Genomic DNA, 23,412 nt, shown 5'->3' on the forward strand with positions numbered 1-23,412 from the left:
GGAAGTAGTGAGGGGTTTTTAGAGTATGGCTTTTAAAAAGCAGAAGTTAACTGTTTCATACTTTATAAATTGTGCCGACTTCAAATGCAACTTGCACAGTGAATTGTTTTTTATTTATGCATACAGAATTTCTTGGTTTCATACCATTTCATTGTGGTTTATAGTACTTCAAACAACTCTTTAAAAGACATTAAACTAGAAATCTCTCATAGTTCTTAGTAGGTAATCCAGACGCTTCCTTAAAATAAACCTGCGGAGACCCCACTTTCCATGACGTGATTATTACATATTGCATGCCTGTATCAATACATCTCATGTACCCATAAATTTATACACCTATGTACCCACAAAAATTAAAAATTATAAAAAAACATTTTTTCTTATGCATTTTCAAACAAAAAAATCCTGCAGGGGATAGATTCCAGTAGGAAATTGCTTTCAAGCAATAATTTTTTTTCCCAATGATATTTCAACAATGTCAACCAGTTTTTCAAGTTATATAAGGAGCAAAAAAAGTAACATTTTTAGATAAATTTTACTCTTTACGTCCAAATCTTTAAATATTAAAATTGTATTTTCTTTTCCCTTGGAGGAAGAAATAATTTATTATCTTAAGAAATAATTGAGAAAATCTAGCTCTCCAATTTCTTAGTAATTGATCTCCTAGTATTCAGAAGCTGCATATATAAATGGGGTATTTGCTTTTTAAGCTTTATTTACAGCTTTTGCCAGATGAGGATGTACTCTGTGTACTATAACTATGGATTTCCAGCTGTTACCAGAAATCTTGGTATGCACAGCTTTGGAACTCAAAGCATGTTTAAAGATCAGCCACTGGGAAGCCTAAAATAATATCAAGTATTAATGATTGGTAAACCTATTCAACAAAGGCTGCTGATTCATGAAGACCATAAAATTATAGGGATGAATATGCTCCTAATAAACCCTCTCTTTCTTTTGTCCACTTCAGGCTTGAGTCGACTACACTTAAATGAGCCTAAATAGAGGAGACATTCTGTATTTTAAAGACCAACTATTCCAGTAATTCGACAACTTCCTTTAGGGACCTGCTATGATGTTTCACGACCCTTCTTTTCAGAATATTTTTTTCCTTATTTGTCATCAAAAGCCCTCTAGCTGCAGCTGAAATTTGAGCTGAGCCTGTGATTTTCCTACTTTTTGAGGAAGTATTTTCTGGTTTTTCATGGCCTGGAAATGCAACCCCTAAAACAGAGTTAGAAGGGGCAGTGCTGAATCCTCCACACTTCGTCACCAACTCCCTTCTGTCTCCCCCCAACAACACACAAACACACAGTCACTTTGTTTCTCCATCTTTTTCTTGGCACACTTATACAATTTTATTCCCAACACGTAATTGGATGATCTCTCCCTGATTCCTGGTTTAGGGGAGAAAGACGAGGAAAAGTTAAAGTAAAATTGTCTGGGCAGTTGATAATGCAGTCTCTGACCTTCTACCTAAACAACAATCAGCTGGTAAAGTCCCAGGGCCAGAGACCAAGTTAGGAGCCCAGTAATAAGGACAGGGGACAAAGACCACCGGGGTAGACTGAGTTTTCCAAACTGGGACTGAGAGCAGTCTGGATTTAGTCTGAGAGCAAGACGGATTTAGTCTGGAATCTAAGGCTGCAACACAAGAGTTGTTTAAATGATGTCTCTTGCTTCAGGTCAGGGTTGCACCATTCAGAATAAATGGTACAGTAATCTCGTTGGTAAGAATGCTATAGTTATCATATGAAAAGGGAGGAGAGAACCAAGTCTAGAAACCAAGCCATATCTGAAAAAAACTGTCTCCATTTGCAAAGTAACAAAGCATTAAATAGCCAACAGAATTGTTATATAAACAATGGCAACTCAGTGGAATATCATGCAGTCATTCAAAATTATGACTATGACTATATAGGAGCATGAAAACATATTATAATATGAAGTGTTTTAGTTTGCTAAGTTTGTGATAACAAAATACTGCAAACTGGGTGGCTTAAACAACAGACTTTTATTTTCTCACATTCTGGAGGCTGGACGTCCAAGATCAAGCTGTTGGCAGGATTGGTATCTTTTCAGCTTGTAGATGGCCATCTTCTCCTCTTAGTGTCTTCACGTTGTCTTTTCTCTCTGTAAATGCATCCCCAGTGTCTCTTTGTGTGTCCAAATTTCCTCTTCTTACAAAGACACCAATCAGATTGGAACTCACCCTAATGTCCTAATTTTAACTTAATTACCTCTTTAAAAGCCCTATCTGCAAATACAGTCACATTCTGAAGTGCTAGGGCTTAGGTGTTCAACATATGCATGGGGGGAGAAGACACAAAATCCAGCCCATAATATGAGCAATAAGAAAAAAATGTTAGGATTATGTGAACTCCAGCATCCACCACTTAGTAAGGCTTATTATATATTAGTTCCTTCAAATCTCACAAGAACACAAGCCACCATTTAAAAGGAAGAAACAGATACTCAAAGAATAAAACAATTTGCCAAAGTGCCCACAGTTATTACATATGGAAACTGGAATTTAAGGCCAGGTATGTATAACTTGAAGATTCATATTTTCACCATGCTAGGTTTACTCTCATGTCAGTAGGCTTATGATAAGTTAAAATATAGCTATCTGATTTTTAAAAGTACACATTATTATAGCATATTTTATGCAAATAAAAGAGAAATAAATATAGTTGAGAATTAAATATGCAGCAAGTTACTTTGCAAGGTGTCATATGGTCAGTGGATGGATAAGAAAGACGCAGTTCTTGCTTTTAGGAAGAGGGAAAATTTGCATGTATAAATGCATAAAACAGCTACAGGTAAGAAAAACAGATGTGATAACCACAAAACAGATTAATTATGAAGAAATTAATTGTCTTAATCATATTATGCTTACAACTAAGTTTTGGTAAATCCATTTAAAATTTTGGTATTGTATATCAGTATGCATTAATTCATTAATTCATTCCATTATATTTATTGAGACTCTACCACATTTCAGACATGAATATAAAGGCATGAATAAAACAAAAACGGTTGCTTGAAGACATGGAATCAACCTAAATGCTCATCGATGACAGACTGAATAAAGAAAATGCAGTACATATACACCATGGAACACTATGCAGCCATAAAAAAGAATGAGATCATGTCTTTTGTGGAAACATGGATGAAGCTAGAGGCTATTACCCTTAGCAAACGAATGTAGGAACAGAAAACCAAATACCACATGTTCTAACTTATAAATGGGAGCTAAATGAGGAGAACTCATGAACGCAAAGAAGGCAACAACAAACACTGGAGTCTACTTGAGGGTGGAGGGTGGGAGGAGGGAGCGGCGCAGAAAAGATAACTACTGGGTGCTGGGCATAATACCTGGTGATTAAATGATCTGTACGACAAACCCCCATGACATGAGTTTTCCTATGTACAAACCTTCACATGCACCCCTGAACCTAAAATAAAAGTTCAAAAAAAATAAAAATATAAAAAGATAGTCTAGGAGCCATAAGAAGTTATCTTGCCCTTTGCCCCTATGCAATAAGCCCCAAACAAACACAAATAGATTGCAATCTTCGCTAGCTAAGGGCTTCTTAGAGATCTCCCTTTTTGAGCAACGTATGATTTAGCTTAACAATCCTAGCTTATCCTAAAGGATTCCTTTCTGGCCATTAAAATCTCTCTTGCCACAAAAAAAAAAAAAAAAAAAAAAAAGTTGCTTGTAGCTTCCAGAGAGAATTTTCAAAAATGGGGTCTTGAGACTATATGCATACAAACTATTTGAAATACTTTTTTTAAAAACAGATTCCTGGACCTTTTCCAGAACTATTCGATCAGACTCTCTGAAGCTGGAAATGTTTATTTTCAAGAGTTCACCATCTAAAGTTTGTGATTTACTGGTCTACAGGGAGAGTCAATAAATGTGATGGGTGATATAATAATTATTTATTGTGTGATAAATTATCTCAAAACTTAGTATAACAGCAAATATGCATTATCTCACAGTTCTGTGGGTCAAGAATCTAGGTGCTTCTGCCTCAAAGCCTCTCCCAAGCTACTGGGACTGAAATCTCACCCAAAGGATGAACAGAAGGCCCAGCTTCCAAGCTTACTCACAGAATTGTTAGAGGCTTCCCTTCCTCATAACCTGGAGGACTGAAGGCCTTGGTTCCTTGCTGGCTGTTGTCCAGAGGTCTTTCTTCGTCTTTTATCATATTGGCCTCTTCATAGGGAAGCTCATGACATAGAAACTGTGAACAAACAAGAGAGCAAAACAAGACAAAAGCCAGGGCCTTTATGTAACCTCCTGTTGGAAGCATCATCAAATTCCATTAATCTGAAGCAAGTCTCTAGATCCAGCTTAAACTCAAGGTGAGGGAGGCGCAAGGGCAAGAATGCCAAGTCATCTCAATGGTGTCCACCACTTGTCCCTCACCTGGACTTGGAGGGTCAGCAAAGAGCCTCTAAGCTCAGACCTGAAGAATCAGTAGCCAACATGGCGGGGGAATGGAGGGGCCAAGGACTATTCCAGAGGGTGAGGAAAGCACCACAAACTCAGGGGATAGAGAGAGATCAGTGCATCCAGGGAAACCCTATTTGTCTGTCTTGTAGATTTCTCAGTCGTTATCAAAAGCACATTATTTGTGCTTGTTTCTGGGGACTTTAGAAGAAGTTCTTATCTCTACACTATCAGGATCAAGGGGAATTTTTCTTCAAGCAAATGAGATTCCAGAGATACTAAAATCTTTTATGAACCTTAAACCTGCTCTGTGTGGGTTTTTGTCATTAACGACAACAACAAACTAAAACTCACACATGAAAATATAAAAATATATACGTTTAGTAGAAATAAGCTGGTTTGTTTTCTTTTAGTCCGTCTTTGTTGTGGCAGAAGTCTTTCACTAACAATAAATCCTTCTTTGCCCCATTTTAGCTTTAATTCTTCTTCATGCAAACATGGTCCAGGTGTGGGCGACACATTAAAAAAAAAAAAAAGAAAAGAACACTTACTGCACTTACTGGGTATTTAAACTCTGTTCCTGACTGAAGGAAAAAAAAAAAAAAAAAAAACCCTCTCAACAGAAGCTGCTAATCTGAGTGGCAATGTGGATTGGAATAAATTTATTTGAATTTTTTAGTCTGTATCATATAACCCAAATTCAAAGTGGGGAATTGTGGTATTATAGAGAAGGCTCTGACCTCAGCATCTGGGAGAATAGGGTTTTGCTGGTTTTGTTTGGGCCCCTAACTGATGAGTAAGCATGGGTAATTCAATTATCTTTGCAAGGCTTCTTGCCTAATCTGGTAAATAGTTTGAGAGAGACCAGTGTGTTCTCAGTGTGGTGTCCAGATCAGTGCTTCAGAATCACCCAGAAGGAAACTTGTTAGAAATGCAAATTTGGGGCCCCACTTCAGACCACTGAATCGGGAACTCCTGAGTGGAGTGCAAGACTATCCATTTGAATAAGTGATTCAGTGCGTTCTGAGACATGCACGCATTTGAGAACCACTGAGCAAGAAAATCTCAGATCTTTCCAATCTAAAATCTAGAGGATTCTGGAACTTTACGGGGGGTAGCAAAAAATAATAGAAATGGTAAAGTTTTCCAATTAAAAAATTAAGATTGCTTTTGGACAAATAAAGGACATGCTAGCACATAATTCTCCATCATATAACCATTAGGAGAGATAGATCAGTGTAGATTATTATTTAAGCCCCTATATTGTAGAGACAAGTAAAACCAGGTATGGGCAGATTAAGCAATTACACCCAAGGTCACAAAGCAAATAATGGCAAAGTCAGAACTCATATCCAGAATCCTGACTTCTGGTTTAATATGTCTCCCTCTCCACAGCTATTACTACCTCTGTTTCAATAGGCTTGGGTACCGTATTTTGCCCACATACATTCTCTAGACGCAGAAGCTAAGCATTATCTATCTGTAAATGTTTTGACTCAAATTTTACCTCTGATATCAATGGTTTTTCTTAAAGCACAAATCATGATAGAACACAAATACATGAGTATCTTGAGAAATAAAGCATATAAGGCTGGGCGTGGTGGCTAATGCCTGTAATCCCAGCACTTTGGGAGGCTGAGGCAGGTGAATCACAAGGTCAGGAGATCGAGACCATCCTGGCTAACATGGTGAAACCCTGTCTCTACTACAAATACAAAAAATTAGCCAGGTGTGGTGGCAGGTGCCTGTAGTCCCAGCTACTCAGGAAGCTGAGGCAGGAGAATCGCTGGAACCTGGGAGGCAGAGCTTGCAGTGAGCTGAGATTGTGCCACTGCACTCCAGCCTGGGCGACAGAGCGAGATTCCGTCTCATGGGGGGGGGGGAAGAAAAAAAAAAAAGCATATATACATAAGTTTCAGTGAATTATTTTCTTTGAAGCTCCTAAACACAGTAATTCTACTTTGGCTGGGTGCCTACAACTAAAGTTTCCTAAAGTTTTCATTCAAACTTTCATCTTTAAAATTGATAGTGCCATTAAAATAAAGGGACAAAGACATTAACTGTTCAGTAATTGCTATTAGATCTTTCATGGTACTTGAAAAACATCATCCTCTTAAAAGATATAACAGGTAGTAATGGCTAATCGCCTAATTTGCTTCTAATTTTTACCAATGAGTAGTAATACTATTATTAGAAGTGTAATAAACAGAAATCTATCTTGTGAGGCTTGAAGAAGTCGTAGGCCAAAATAGATTTTCTAACCCCTTCCATAAATTGAAAGGATACTAACTAGATGTTCATGGTCACTTGTCCTCATTTGAGATCCCATAACCTTTGTCATAAGGCTCAAGCTGTTAACCTCAGTGCCCTGTCAAATTCCTACTTTAGTAATTCAGCTTTCTCTACCTAAATTTCTTTACAATTTCAAGTAAATTATATCTCCACTTCCCTTTCTAAAATAATGTTATAGTCTTATAGTTTTTTCTAACAGGTCTTGTTTTCTCATTCGCTCTCTGTTTCTCTCTCTCAGGGTTAATAAAAGGAGGTTATACCACCTCCTTTAATCTGAAATTAGGAAAACATGACATAAATAGAAATACATATGCTCTAATCTAGTGCTGGCTATAGGAAACCTTAAAACACCATGTGTTGGAGAAAAATACTTGACAGTATTATCAGTTTATTTTAAAACTTTCTTTTAAAATTTATTTTCTTCAATCCATCCTGAATTTTTTATATTTTGAAACATGGCTATCTCTTCTCATTTGAGTTGTTATCTGTCTCTCTTCCTAGGTCACTGCTCTGAAATCGATTTAGGAACCTGTTGACATGTACAATAAAAAGACATCGCTGGTCTTGGGTTTACTATGCCACCAAGCGAGACCAGCCCATGTCTCACCCTCTGCAGGAATGGAAGAGGCAGTGTGGGTTGGAAATCAAGTCACATGGCTTTGATCTTGGCTTTTAGTTCTGCCAATAACTAGTGTAGACCCTGGCCTAAAGCATTTAAGTCGCCTGAGCTTTGGTATCTTCATCTATAATTCCTTTTAGCTTTGACATTTCATTAATTTTATCCATCTGGCTCAGAAGCAATTTTGTAGTCCAGGGGGTTCTTCAGAAAGCTTCACACACTTCTTTGGAGAGAGGAGCGCTTGCAAAGCAATGTAACTGTCAGAGCTCCAAGGCCTCCATCCCACCTTGAGCATGACAACTTCCACTGTATCTCAGCCTCCATCCTCATTATGTATGGGAAGAGATTCAAGGTAAGATTATTTTGGGATTGGAGGATGAGGAGTGGAAGAGAAATTCCAAAGCTAACTCTTCTTTTTGAAAACCTTGTGCAACAGAATAAAATAAAATAGTATGTTGTAATAGATTATGGAAATCATTTTCTTTTAGAATCAAGGTCCTCTTTACCTTATTCAACTATAAAAAGTTTGATATTGTCATGGATTCTAGATCAGAGGTTGGCTGTTTTTTTTTTTTTCTGGAAACAACCAGATAATAAATATTTTCAGCTCAGCAGGCTTATGGCCTTGGTTTCTGTTGCATTGAGTCTGCTGTTGCTGTAGGAAAACATCCACAGACAATAACTAAACAAATGGGCATGGAAGGGATTGAGCCCTGGGCTGCAATTTGTTGATCCCTGATAGAGATTAAAGGATTCACCTGTAAAAAGCGTTGAGGCATGTTTGCTTGTTAGAGAAAATTGTTTAGAATGATAATAAAGATTTTAGAATGTTTTAAAAATAGCTATTTTAGAAAAAAATGTTTTATGATTATATTTTTTTTAAAAGATAGTATATGAAAGAAAAATATTTGTCTTCTGTGCTCATTCTTACATTTTCCGAAACACGCATTCATTAAATATTTTGGAATAAATAAAAATAATACTAATTTATGGTTGTTCTACCTTGTAATAATAATTTCCATCAAATACCTAACATTAGAATTATTTATCAAATCATCACTCTACTGGTATTCATAATCTTAGAATTGTGCTTTATAAATAGTTCCATTATTTTCAGCATGTACCTTGATGATCTTTTATTTTGTGTATTTACTCTATCTCCAGAAAAATCTCTTGCCTCTCATGGAATAGAATTTATTTTTAACCGCTGAGAAGACACAAAGGAAACATTTTGCATGTGCCTAGAATGTATTTTTTGTTGATTCATTTTTAGCATCAAATTCAAGTTTCTTCAGTATGTTTACTTTCCAATCTATGTTGCTGATTGTATAGAATCATGACTCCTAAATGTGTCGGTATCGGAAAGACCTGTCTTATCTATACAATTTCTGGATAGAACATTTGTTCCAATGAACAAACACACCATAGTGCACGTAGTAGGTAATAAATAAATATGGATATAATGGGTGACAAGCTTCCTAAAACATAAAATTAAACTTAAGCAGGACACAGCCAAACCAGAGATCTGATTACTTCATCTTAAAAGCAAATAGTCTTATTGAGTTTTATTATTTATTATTTTATTTTTATTTTTTTGATGGAGTCACTCTGTTGTTCAGGCTGGAGTGCAATGGCATGATCTTGACTCACTGCAACCGCCACCTCCCGGGTTCAAGTGAATCTCCTGCCTGAGCCTTGTGAGTAGCTGGGATTACAGGCATGAGCCACCACACTCAGCTAATTTTTGCATTTTTAGTAGTGACAGGGTTTTGCCATGTTGGCCAGGCTGGTCTCGAACTCCTGACCTCAGGTGACCCACCTGCCTCAGCCTCCCAGAGTGCTGGGATTACAGACATAAGCCACTGTGGGCAGCCTTATGGAGTTTATTCAACTAAAGATGTAAGTATGGGCCGGGTGCTGTGGCTCATGCCTGTAATCCCACCACTTTGGGAGGCAGAGGGGGATGAATCAATTGAGGCCAGGAGTTCGAGACCAGCCTGGCCAACATGGCAAAACCCCGTCTCTACTAAAAATACAAAAAATTAGCTAGATGTGGTGGCACAAGCCTGTAACCCCAGCTACTAGAGTGGCTGAGGCACGAGACTCACTTGAACCCAGGAGGTGGAGGTTGCAGTGAGCCAAGATCATGCCACTGCACTCCAGGCTGGGTGACAGAGTGAGACACTGTCTCAAAAAAATAAATAAATAAAAATAAAAATAAAGACTAAAAACATAAGCAAGCCAAATGATGGTATTTAAGATTTTCCAAGTTCAGTGTAACTATGATTAATACATAACTAGAAAATTGAACAGTGGTCTGTATAGTATTTTATTCTCCTACATTGGCTGGTTAATGTCAATGCCAGAAACTGAGTAAAAATTGGAAAAAAATTAAAATATTTAAACCTCTCTAATGATGTGCCAATATGAGCAAGGACACAAGGCTAGGTTTCAACAGAGCAGCAGTTCCATGACCTGAGTCTATTGACTTTCAGAAGCATAAGGAAGCATTCGAGGGAGTGGTAACCTACAAAGGCATCTAATTCACTTCTCCGCTCAAACCTGAAAGGGAGGGTCTTGTGATTGCAGGTGAGTTGGATGGAAACTACAACCTCTCTTACACATGGAGACTATGTATTTGGAAACTGGAGCAGAGTTCAGATTTCTGACCCCACCCTTTTCAATTGATGTGCCTATACAACTGCCATAGAAGTGTTAAAAACTTATAAAATGGCTGTGAATAATTCTTTTTTGTGCGCACGTCTGGTCACCACTCTTCCCCTCAGGGGTAGAGTCCATTTCTCCCTCCTTGAGACTGGGCTGGCCTTGGGAATTGCTTCCACCAATCAAATGCGAAGGAAGTGACACTGTGTCAGTTTCAGCTGTAGCCCTTACAAGGCTTAGTAGCTTCTGCTTTTGTTCTCTGGGGGCTCTGAGCTACTATATAAAGAGGCACCATTATCTTGCTAGAAAAAAAGAGATCCTGGCCTTCTAGCTGTCCCCAGCAGAGCCCCAGGCATTCCAGTGAGGTTATCTTGGGCATACCATGCCCAGGCTTACTCCCAGCTGAATGCAGCCAAGTAAAAGACCCCAGCAGATGCCATGTGGAACGGAAGAGCCACCCATCTGAGTTCAATCAACACAGAGAACTGTGAGAAATAATAAAATAAATAATAAATCAGTAAGTTGTGGCATAGTCTGTTACGTGAAATAGAAAACTGAAAAAAAAAATCACTTTATTTCAGCTCTGCAGCTTACATTTGATGGCTGCCTCTATATTATTTCTAAAATCAGTCTACTACATTAACCTAAATGCATTATGTTGAAGCTTTATTTTTTCTACCTCATGACTACATTTCTCAAGACACACATACACACGCATGCACACACACACTAGTAATGTTTAGAATTTGCCAGGATCTGTATGTACCCTCCAGTGCTGTTTGTTTGTTGGTTGGTTGGTTTTTGAGACGGAGTCTTGCTCTGTCACCTAGGCTGGAGTGCAGTGTTGTGATCTCTGTTCACTACAGCCTCCGCCTCCCGGGTTGCAGCAATTCTCCTGCCTCAGCCTCCTGGGTAGCTAGGATTATAGGCATGCACTACCACGCCTGGCTAATTTTTGTATTTTTAGTAGAGACGGGGTTTCACCGTGTTGGCCAGGCTGGTCTTGAACGCCTGACCTCAGGTAATCTGCCCGTTTTGGCCTCCCAAAGTGCTAGGATTACTGGTGACAGCTACCACGCCAGGCCTCCAATGCTGTTTTTATTCTCTTATACGCTGTCTTCAAGGTGTCAGTGACATGTCAAAGAGAATTTTTCTTTTGATTATTTTCAACCTGTTTATAGCATATGCCAGTGGATTCTGCAATTGATCCAACAAATGTTTACCCTTAAGTAATTAGCAGTAACATGAATTCACCAGAAAAACAAAAGAAAACACTGTGCCGCTGTGTTTGTATGTATGTGCACACTAGGGTGTAAATGTGTGTGCATTTTAACCTTCCATCTACTATAATTAAACTTGTCTATGCCTGTTGTAATCTTGTGATCTGAAAGGCTTAAAATGAAATTTAACTGGCTCGATCCCCAGAATGTCTAAATTTTCCCAGCTCTAGGAAGAATGACTTTGACACCCTCTGTACACATCTGTCCCCCATACTCTTGCAGTCAGCTTCCCCCCACCCCAGCATTAATCCCTTAGGTTTCTTCTTGCCAAAGATGTTCTGCTGTTTGATAGAACACTAATCTCCGAGAATCTCAAAGTATCAGCTTACCTGTGAACGCCCAGAAACTGTCTCCATCCTTAGCCTCATCCCCTTTTATGTTTTCTTCATCTTTGAACAAATGCATTGCTTTCTGTCTGAGAATGAAGCTTACATTCTGTTGTGGTTAGGAGGGATATTGACCTGAAGGCACACTGTTCCCTCTTAACTCAAAGAAGCAAGATCAACATTCAGAATCGCTCAGTGACAAATCTCAATTGGTGGAAGAACAGGTCACCCATGGGCAGGAAACTCCGGTAAGCTCAGGGAAGAATTCTTTGTTAAATTAACCTGGAGGCTTTTGCTGAACTAAAATAAGTCTTGGAGAAAGAAATAGAAGGCAGAAGTAGGCAGATCAAATGTAACTGGGAAAAAGTTCTCTTTCAATATTAATCTCCCGTCATGGTTCTACACATTTGTAACAGGAGAGAAGAGGTGATACAAAAGGAAAGTGCAAATTGACAGTCTTAGGACTCCAGTTCGGGTCAATTTATTACTAGGAAAGAGGCTGAGCTGTGAAATGAAAAACTCAGTTCCTGCGCAGATGAAGGGTCTCTAGCTACAATATTTCTTCACTGGGAAACTGCAGTGGATTTAATAGAATCCCATGGAGTACAGCTAAGGAGTTCACTCCTGTATGTCATTCAAGCCCAGTTTTCTTTCTTCCTTTTCTTTCTTTTTTTTTTTTTTTTTTTTGAGAGGGAGTCTCGCTCTGTCACCCAGGCTGGAGTGCAGTGGCAGGATCTCAGCTCACTGCAACCTGACTCCCGGGTTCAAGTGATTCTCCTGCATCAGCCTCCCGAGTAGCTGGGATTACAGGTACGTCCCATCATGCCCAGCTAATTTTTGTATTTTTAGTAGAGACAGGGTTTCACCATGGTGGCCAGGATGGTCTCCAACTCCTGGCCTCAAGTGATCTGCCCGCCTCGGCCTCCCAAAGTGCTGAGATTACAGGCATGAGCCACTGCGCCCGGCCTCCAATTTTCAATTCTAATGAGCGTCAAGGTTCTCAGGATTCAACCTAAATGACAATTGTATGAAGACTTGTCTTTTGCAGGAATGATCTTTGCATTTGCTACCCTATGTCTAACCTTCTCAGGCTCACTGGTGATGTGGGATTAAAGGTGACAGGAAGGTGTCCAGCTTTCCCCTCCTGCCAATCACAGCAGAGCCACCTTCCCATATCTGTGCTGCTAAGCTCTGCTGAAAGCCCCGGGGTTTCCTTCAATCTGAGGCCAAGATTGTATTTGGAATGTTTACTGATACATCTCAGGAAATGCCATGATCTAGCAAGAAGGTTGAACAGTGTTTTGATGTTTGCCAGACTGCTGGAGGTCCGTAGGCCACATGTGTCCTTCCAGACCCTGTAGGCCTTTGGGGAGGCAGAAAACAAACAAAAACAAATAACATGCATCTGAAAATTCAGAATCAGCATAGGCTAATGGTATATGTGTTTGTGTGGGAATTTGACCTTACTTCTAGGTCCCAGGATGCCTCTTACTTTGTTAGGTAGGAGTGATCTGTGTGTGATGTGACACCTAGTAACAAAAAAACCCTCTTGTTTAATTAATTAATTTATTTATTTATTTAGAGATGGAGGCTTGCTCTGTCGCCAGGCTGGGTGCAGTGGCATGATCTCAGCTCACTGCAACCTCTGGCTCCCTGGTTCAAGCGATTCTCCTGCCTCAGCCTCCCGAGTAGCTGGGACTAGAGGCACATGCCAGCATACCTGGCTAATTTTTATATTTTTAGTAGAGATGGGTTTCACCGTGTTGGCCAGGATGGTCTTGATCTCTTGACCTTGTGATCCACCCGCCTCGGCCTCCCAAAGTGCTGGGATTACAGGTGTGAGCCACCACGCCCGGCCAAAAACCCTCTCTCTTAATGCTTCTCATTGAATGTGGAAAAGCTGGGAAGAAAGATGAGAAAAAGCTACACTGCTACACTAATAGAGGGTAGAAAGACTTATTTTTGAGATGGAAATAGAAACAAGTTTCAGATTCACTTAAGATTGTTTTGCTCTTTTTCCCTCTCAGCTCCACACAATTGTGGTGAGACCACACCTAGACGGCTGCACGATGTCTTGGGTACCTGAGTATCCAAAAACCTGGACTGAGTTCAAAGGAGATGATTAAAGGAATGGGGGAATTGGAAGTGACTGACTGATGAGAAAAGATTAAAGGAGCCAAATCAAGAAACCTGACAGAGCAATAGCTGAGGGGCAAAATGATAAAAGCTACAAGTACCGGGAATGTGCAAACACCAAGTAAGAAAAACATTCCTTGTTATAAATTAGCAGAGGAAAGTTTTGGCTGAGAATTAGAAAAATCTTGCGAGAGAAAGTGTTCAATTAGCCAACTGATTACTAAGTAATTAAATTGCAGGCTGGATCAGGAGGGACATTTTACGAGCAAGCAGAATATATTTCTAGAGGGTACCTGGTAATGAGCATTCCAGCACGTGGAAGGCACCATGGTCTGGACACCCTATAAGAACAAAATTCCAATAATTGAGACTAGTTAAGTTAAAAATTACATTAATTGCATTAAATTCTTCGGTCTTCTAAAAGGTAACTCGTTACTATAGGAGAAGGGCAGCAAAAAACTGGAGAAATTATAGACTCAGAAAACTAGCTTTAATGTCAAACAACTTACTACAAATTACAACATGAAAATTAAATGCCTAGCATCTTAGTGAACTTAATGAGGTGAGCAACAGCTGCAAAAACTTCTAATGAAAAGTGAAAATAATTGAAAAAAGGCACTTCTTATAAAGTCAGGCTCCAGTAATGAGAACCACGGCTGCTTTGAAGCTTTCAAACAATTCATCCTGATGACCAAAAAGGATCCCTTTTGCTCGCGGAAGTCATTTTTTAGTTGTCCCCCTAAAATTCCTGGTGTGACCTTGCTGACAAAAGTATGCTACCTTGTTAAAGAAACTCTTCTATTTAGACTCTCAGCACAAAGGTTATAGAAATCTTAGATACAATTTGCATAATCATCTACCAGATAACTTGCAGTGTTAAAACTGTTCCCTTAAGTGTTGAAAAACATGCCTCTTGAAGATGACCACCCTGCCCTGATTTTTTAGGGAAGACTGAGTTTATAAAGTGTTCTATAAAAATCTACTGAAGTAAAATAATCAAATTATCTTGGAGTTTAAAACCCAAAATTTACCTATTCACCTATCACCTATTCTTTTTGTAATTGTGTAGGATTACAGACAAATTGGAACTCTTCTTGATAACACTTTTTCTGATTCCTTACTCATTTGTATCCAAATGATCCCCATTTCTCTAATAAGCGGGACAATTCTCTCCTTGATAAGCTTCACCCTCTGCCCCCATTTAACTGTGCACACCCCAATTTGCTCAGTGGTAAATTTTACAGGGGCCCTCTACCAGAATTAAGAATCATGAGCCTGCTTTAATTTGAAATTGCAGTCCTTTGCTACAATAAACACCCCCAAGATTTCCTCCACTGGCATTTAATAATCTGCTTAATTGCACTGGCAGACACAGGTATGGTTCATTTAAAGTCTGGCCATTTCATTTCCCTCCTTTGTCCCCAGTAATTGGTAAACAAAACAAAAAAAGACTGGACATAAACATGTTATTCTATTGTACATGATGAATGTGATTTTTACTCTCTATTACCTTTGACATTTTTCTCCTTTCCTTTTTCACTATTTTTCCCTAAAGAAATTTATAAGCCTACACCCTGGACACACTGAACTGAAGCATCTACCACAAAGTGGCATCTATTTCCGACCTTACCAACAATTTCAGCTTCCTGCTTACACTGTGCAGCTTCATTTTATGGCAATAGTGGTTTCATGCAGAGAACAAGAGCTAAATGTGGAAAAGCGTAAGAAACCATCCCCCAAATCGCTGTCACATAACTTGAAGTGGAAGGGAGCCCAAAGATCAGGAGAGAGGCACAGGATCTGAAAGCTCAGTGGGATCAGATAGACTGTACTGGAGAAAGTTTTTCAAGATCAAGTTCCTGAAATGACAATCACTCATCCCTCCCTGAGAAAGAGAAAATGCACGTGTGCTCACAGGGGCCTGCTAAGGGGTCTGGGGTTATGCAGAAACAGTTCCTTGTACTTTTTTTGTACTTCTCCAGGGAATATATATTTATACAGAAACCTCCTCTTATTACATTAAAATCCGGTAACTTATCAATATATTAATTGCCATCCATGACTTGCCCTTCTTAGAAGTAGTAAGACTGAAGAATTTTCTTTTTAATTTCAAAGTTATATGCAGAACTACCTTAACTTGTTTTTATTACCTTTAATTAGCTTAATAATCTTCACATTTCCTTGTTGAATAACTGCTAACAATGTGTTGCCATAATGCATTTTTAAATTACTGCTTTAAAAAATTCAGTGCTGATTTCCAGTTTCCACTCACTGTATTAATTATCTATAAATATGTGTGAGATTTCCTTCAGCAGATTTTCACAATCTCCTTATTATTACTATATAGACAATTTAAGGTGCTACAACAATTAAAAGTTCAACATCCCTGTAATTTACTCAACCATATAATTGATATTTATAAGCTCAGCAAACCTGGTAGGAAAGAAAAACATTAGCCAGCCCCGTTCAAGTTCACAGACCTTTAATTTGGATATAAGCGTCGGGATCTTGGTTGTAGAAACTAACAGTCCCACCCTCCTTTGTGCTCAGATATTTGTGCCTTTCAGGACACTGTTTCTCCTTTTTAAGCAAGAGATGGTTTTCTTGAGCCCATTTATTCTTGTAAGCATGAGTTGAAGAGGAAAGTGAACAAACCGATTTGTGAGCTGGGTGCAGGAAATGGACAGTTGTTGGACTCTCTTCAGCATTAACAGAGTAGAACGAAAAATAAAATGCCTAACTCCTAGCACTTGTTATACAATGAGGAATATGCCACTTACAGTCACAGAACCTCTATTCTCTCATCCATACAATGGACATAAGATTTGCTCAAAATAAAGCTGAGCACCCTTGTGAAGAACTGAGGCTATATAAATACAATGCTTTGAAAACAGTGAAACGCTGAAAATGTGAAGATATGATTATTAATGTTACTTATCTATGAGGGCCCGAAGGAGCACATAGACCAGTGGTCCTCAAAGTGTGCCCTTTTGGCCAGGTACGGTGGCTCATGCCTGTAATCCCAGCACTTTGGGAGGCCAAGGTGGGTGGATCACCTGAGGTCAGGGGTTCAAGACCAACCTGGCCAACATGGTGAAACCCCGTCTCTACTAAAAATACAAAAATTAGGCAGGAGAATCGCTGGAACCCGGGAGGCGGAGGTTGCAGTGAGGTGATATCGTGCCATTGCACTCCAGCCTGGGCCACAAGAGCAAAACTCCATCTCAAAAAAAAAAAAGTGTGCCCTTTTAATCAGCAGCATCAGCAGCCCTTGAAAGCTTGTTAGATTCTACTGCATCCAAAACTACAATTGAAGAACCAATGACTTCACCTGTATCTGTGATTTATCAAAGAAATTTTAGGTTGGATTCTCTAGGAAGAGTCATAAAAGGACCTACAGCCCATGAAGGAAAAAGAGGAAATGGAAAAGCTGTTCTTCCCTTCATCTTCCACGGGCAGTGGTAGTGGGTAGTGATCAAAGGTTTGTGTCCTGCAATCAGATTGTCTAGGGTCAGATTGTGGCTTTACCCACTGGGTGACTTGGAACAAGTTAGCTAACCTCTGTATCTCAGAGGCTCACCTGAAGATGTTATGAAGAAAGCTAATTCCTTTGTAAGACAGTGCTGATAATGCAGCACGTGCTCAGAACGTGTTAGCTATTGTTATTCTCTAAGTTTGGCTTTCTGGCCAGCCCACAGTTGTGTATCTAGCTACCCCACTGTGTAAGTAAAGTAAGAATAAAGAAGATACTGTACATGGTTTGGGGGATATATGTACATACACACACTGAATTTAAAAATTGCATGGTTCTTACATGCAAATCCAGGCAAACTTCAAAGGCAAATTGACAGAACAACCCCAGATAGTTTACCCAGTATAGCAGTACCCCAAACCCTACCTCCTTTGTATTAGTTACTCTGATGCTGTAGGTTTCTGACTCCTCATTATGCCTCCCTGTAGATAGAAACGGTTATCCCTCCACCTTCAAGAAATGAGAGGCAGAGTTGATGGAAAAACAAAGCCCATCTGATTATTTTTATGAATCAATTTCAAACAGACACAGAGAAAAGAATCTTGAAGAATCCCCCATTTAATGGAGAAAAGGTAGTCATTAATTTCATAAAAAAAATAGCATGTACATTCATTAATCTATTTGTGAGGTGCTAAGAATGTTCCAGGTGCAATGCTTATTACTGGCATTAAATCCACTGCAATGCCAGAAGCAGACAGTGAAATAATACAGGTAAATCTGTGTGCATGAAAAAAAAAAGGCTTGGGAAATCTGCGAGACACTACAATTAAGGGGAGATAGATGGCAACTCTTCTAAAAAAGGAGAATAAGGGAATCGAGGGCTTTCGCTGTGGTTTCATGAAGGATTATTCAAAGATCTAAAGGCAAAAAGAGAAGCCCTGCAGGGGAAATGAAAAATACAGGTCAGAACCAAAGAGACGAGAGAGGAGGATAAGGACAGAAAAAGAATGTCGGAGTGTGTCCTTGAGGGTTGGAGGAGGCTCGGTGCAATTGTGTTCTGTCCTAGCAGAAAGAAGACTTGGTAGGAGAATTGCCCCTTAATGACTATATCCAGCTCTCAACTTACTAACCAACTCCTTAAGTTCATTGGTAAGTCAACGAGTTAAACTCTGAAAAAAAGTTTTCCTATGGAAACATTATTCATGGTGGTTTGGCTTTCTGGACAACACACAACAGGGTATTTGACCAAAAATGAAATTGAATATAGAACCTAATCCTTAAAAACATGATTTCAACTGTGTCTAACCAGCATTTTTAATATTTGGGCCTTTGGAAAAATAGAGTTTAAGTTCAGAGATGGGATGAATCAATGGATTCCTGGGCTTGGGCCAGCCGCTTAGCCCATGTCCCCTCTGCCTAGAATGCTCTTTCCCCAGATGACCTCAGGGCTTCACACAAAGGGCACCAGAGGTCATTCCTGACCATCTTATCTAGAATTTCAACCTGCTCTCTCCACAGCATTCTCTAACTCTCTTCTCTGCTTTATTTTTCTGTATAGCACACTATCTGATACAAGATATATTTATTTTTTGATTTACTTATTGATGTGTGTCCCCCGGGAGGATGTAAATGCAGTGAAGGCAGGTTTTCTTGTTTGTTTGCCCAGCGATGTATTATACCACCAGTGCCCGAACAGTTATCTGATACACGGTGGGCTCTGTTGAATACATATTTGTTGGATTTGGTTATCTATTTGTTTATCTATTTGTTAACTGCAGGTTGGAGAGCTGAGGCTGGGCCAGAGACCAGACATTCTCCTGGATCCACGGTAATGCGCAAGAGAAATTGAGTATCTAAATCAGTCTTTCCCCAAGTGCTCTAAATTGGAGAGAGAAATGTGTGTTGGGTAAGTGGGGTTGGGAGAATGGCAGGGGTTATGCATGAAACATTCCTGGCCTAAGAGTGAAAACAGCCTAGGTTCTTCTCTTGTCTCTGGTACTTACTAGCGTATGACCCTGGACAAAACATTCACTCTCCAGAATCATTGTTTCTCTCCACTTCACAGAGAGGCCACGCTCTTCATATCCTGCAGGGCTGTTGATGAAGATCAGCTGGTAAAGATCAACATGTGATCTTCACATGAAAAAATTGATTATAGAACCTAATCCTTAAAAATATGATTTTTAACTGTGTCTAACCAGCGTTTTTAATATCTGGGCCTTTGCAAAAACAGAGTTCAAGTTCAAAGGTGGGATGAATCAATGGAATCCTGGGCCCAGACCAGCAGCCCAGGATCTTCTCATAAAGATTAACAGGTGAAAGTGCTCTGCAAACAGTAAAGTGCATCCCAAAATAAAGAACTGATGATGATGAAAAGACGAGATATGCAAATAAATAGGGAGATTAATTCCACAGTGACCCTCTGTAGGATGCTAGGGCTGTAGTTTTCTGAATATAGCTAGCTGTAATGCCTAGCTCAGTAGTCTACATATGCAAAGTAATCAGGAAGACTGAGAAAAATGTATGTACAATTGACATTCTTAATAAAAGGAAAAAGAAAGAGTTAGGGAAATATTCAATGAAGTATGATACAAAAACATTTTGGAGCCTGATGCAGTGGCTCACATCTGTAATCCTAGCATTTTGGGAGACCAAGGTCAGAGGATCACTTGTGGCTGGAAGTTAGAGACCAGCCTGGGCAAAATAGTGAGTATCTATAAAAAAAGTGAAATAAATTAGCTAGGCATGGTGGTGCACACCTGTAGCCCCAGCTACTCGGAGAATCACTTAAGCCCAGGAGTTTGAGGCTACAATGAACCATGATTGTGCCACTGCAGTCTAGCCTGGTGACAGAGCGAGACCCTGTCTCAACAACAACCAAAAAAACCAAAAAAAAAAGACAACAAAAAGTTTGAGTTGGAAAATTACATCTTAGTTCAAATGTAACTTTCTCAGAGAAGATTTCCCAGAGCTACCCACAGCTCTCACCTATCTATCCATCAAAAAGTTTAATCTTTCCTTAATAGCTTCTATCACAATGGGTAATTATAGGTGTAAGACATGTAATTTATTTGTTTACGACCTGGCTTTCCCCACCATCTCCATACTACAAGTTACATGACCACAAGACCATTTTTGGCTTGCTCACTAATGAATACCCAGAACCTAGTACATTACCAGCAATGTTGTAGCAATCACTCAATAAATATTGGTTGTGTGATCAAATTAATGAGTAAATAAATGAATGAATAAATGAACAATTACTGAATGAAGACATGAATGCATACACACGTACATATGTTCCAGATTGTAACAGGAGAACTGAATCCACCTGGCAATACCTTTCCTGCATGTGTAATAATAAAATAAGTTGGTTTTGTATTCTGTTTTAGCAAAGACAGCTTTCCTGGTGAAACAGTTTAGTACCTGATGAGAAGGGCTGAAATGGGCTGTGAGCTGCTGATTTTGCTCCCACTTTTCATTCAATCTTTGTCACTGGCACAGGTGCAAGGAAGTCCTGCTTGACTAGCTAAACCTGTCAAGCAAAACCCTACTTAATTACAGGCAGAGAACCCTGGCACACCACTTGCGAGTCTGTCTTTAGACAGGTTTGTCCAACAAAGTGCAAATATGTGTGTCTGATGCTTTACTCTGGCTGATTGGTCTGCAATGGGAGGGGCTGGAGCCTGCTGGAGAATTGAAAATTAAGTTAGAGTGAAGGCCAGCCATAGAGCTCTCTCCCTACAAATTTCCAAGACGTGGGTCTGCCTCCAGTGACCATGTAGGACATGAAAACCAGGGAGTGCTATATAGAATGGCCAGGCATAGATGGAGATAAGGCCTGAGGGAAGGACACTCAACCTGGTCTCCCAAAGAGCATATTCCATCTTTTTTTCAATATGCCCTATTTTTGAAAAGAGTTCTGGTTTGGGAGTCAGATATCCAATTGATTTGGGGCTCATTTACTTACTGTGTTATTTACAATTTTCTGGTTTTCCCATTTGTAAAATAAGAATAAAAATACCTACTCCTCAATATTGTAAAGGTTAAAAGTATATGTATGTGGCAGGCACCTAGTGAGAATTTGAAAATTATAGTTATTATTATTTTCTGGATTATATGCTTGTCTCATAAGTCTCACCATACAAATAGTTTGCACAAGGGTATCTTTATGTAGCTCAATCTTGGATATTCAAAGTGGATAAGCTGGGGTGCTTTAAAAAAAAAGAATTATGCCTGGATTGTACCCCCAAAGATTCTGGAGAGATTAGTCTGAGTTGCAGCCTGGAATCCCAGAGTTTTAAACCCTCCCCAAGTGATTCTAATTAGCAGCCAAAGTCACTGCTTTGGCTGAAGAACTCTCCACCCAAACATTGACGCCGAACCAAACTTTCTCTACCCCACAAAGAACTAACATCAGAAATCCTTTCTAACAAAAAGTCAGCCTTTCTGTTTTCCAGTGAGTTTAAGGGGACATTCTCCTGGAAGAAGCTACTCATTAATTTAAGTTGCTATTAGGATTTAAAAGTCTTTCTCTGGAGCAAGTTCTTAGAGGAGAAAACGCAATGAAGCATCAGGAGAGAAATGCGGTACAGAGAAGGGAGGCTGGAAACAACACCTGCTTCCATTTCTCACCATCTTTTATTCTCTGGCGTTATCAGCAAACTCAGAACTCAATTTTGTACTCAACTGCCATAGCTGTGTCTTCAACCGGAATTTCTTGGTATTTTTCTCTTTGCCTCTTTCTTAAATGCTCGATGGTTTTCTTTTTTTCTTCTGACAATTGGCTTTGGGTTTATCTTAGCTGTTCTTTTACTGTGGGACCATATAAATTGTTTTTGGAAGAGAATAGGAAATAATAATAAATGAGTAAAATATTTCACCTTTTGCTGAAACCTTGCCCTGCATTATTTTATAAAAATATAAAAATTCGGGCTGGGTGTGGTGGCTCACGCCTGTAATCCTAGCACTTTGGGAGGCCGAGGAGAGTGAATTGCCTGAAGTCAGGAGTTTGAGACCAGCCTGGCCAACTTGGTGAAACCCCATCTCTACTAAAAATACAAAGATTAGCCAGGTGTGGTGGTGCACGCCTGTAGTCCCAGCTACTCGGGAGGCTGAGGCAGGAGAGAATCTTTTGAACCCAAGAGGCAGAGGTTGCAGTGAGCTGAGATCATGCCACTGCACTCCAGCCTGGATGACAGAGCAAGACCCTGTCTCAAAAAAATAAATAAATAAAAATAAAATTTCTACTGATCACTAGTATTGCAGACTCTCAGATGTAGTAATAATGCTGGTGGTAATAACAATAAAAAAAAAGCAAGCAAAAGTAATGATTTTTGAGCACTTACTGTGTGCCAGACATAATTCTGAGGAGTCTGCATGTATTAACTCAATCTGTCGTCACAACAACACTGTAAGCTAGATCAGTTCCATTCTACAGATGAGGAAATAGAGGTATCAAATAACCTTCCCAATTTCCAATAGTTAGAAAGTAAACAAGTTAGCAGCATATACTTACTAGAAAAAAAAAGGATACTCAATTAAATTTTAGTTTTATACAAGCAATGAATAATATGTTAGTATGTTTCAAATAATCAAATTTAATATTTTAAATATTCACATTTAAAAAGATAATTTTTTTAGTATAAGTGTGTCCCATGTAATTTTGGGGACATAGTTAGAGAAAAAACATTATTCATTGTTTATCTGAAATTTACATTTAACTGGGTGTCCTGTACTTTTGTTTGCTAAATGTGGCAACCCTAGTTAGGAGTCAAAGCCGGCCTAATTCCAGAACATGTGCTGTTACCGTTATGATCTGCTCTCTCTGCCTTTAGGAACGATGGCCAACTCCACGGTTCTGGAAATTTGGGAACAGGAGTTGAGGCAGAAGACATGGCTGCCATGTGCCAGGGCCATGCTGGCCACCAGCCTCTTTCCCTTTCTCTCCCCAAGGGGATCTCTTAGTCTATCTGCAGGCTCGGCCTTGCTACCAGTTCCTAACCTAAAGCAGTGACCTTGGCCCAGCTGTTATCACTATTGAAGAGTTCAGAATGTCTCCTTGCAGTCAATTCAGACTGCAGGATAGCTTGTAGGGCATATATGGTGTTCAGGATCTGAGAAGTGGTCTCTCATTTTCTCTTCCATCATCAGTTCATGGT

General features: G+C 39.4%; 1 long non-coding RNA gene across 1 annotated transcript in view; it reads right to left on the bottom strand.

Moving 5' to 3' along the window:
- Window positions 1-1,876: 1,876 nt before the first annotated feature.
- The window catches only part of LOC129397308 (uncharacterized), a 126,052-nt gene continuing 104,516 nt past the window's right edge, over window positions 1,877-23,412 (bottom strand). Inside the window, exon 4 of the long non-coding RNA XR_008624594.2 lies at window positions 1,877-4,253. This is a non-coding gene — a long non-coding RNA (uncharacterized LOC129397308). The remainder of the gene's footprint in view (window positions 4,254-23,412) is intronic.

The sequence above is a fragment of the Pan paniscus genome, chromosome 13 (genome assembly GCF_029289425.2).
Source record: "Pan paniscus chromosome 13, NHGRI_mPanPan1-v2.0_pri, whole genome shotgun sequence".
NCBI classification, from domain to species: Eukaryota; Metazoa; Chordata; class Mammalia; order Primates; family Hominidae; genus Pan; species Pan paniscus.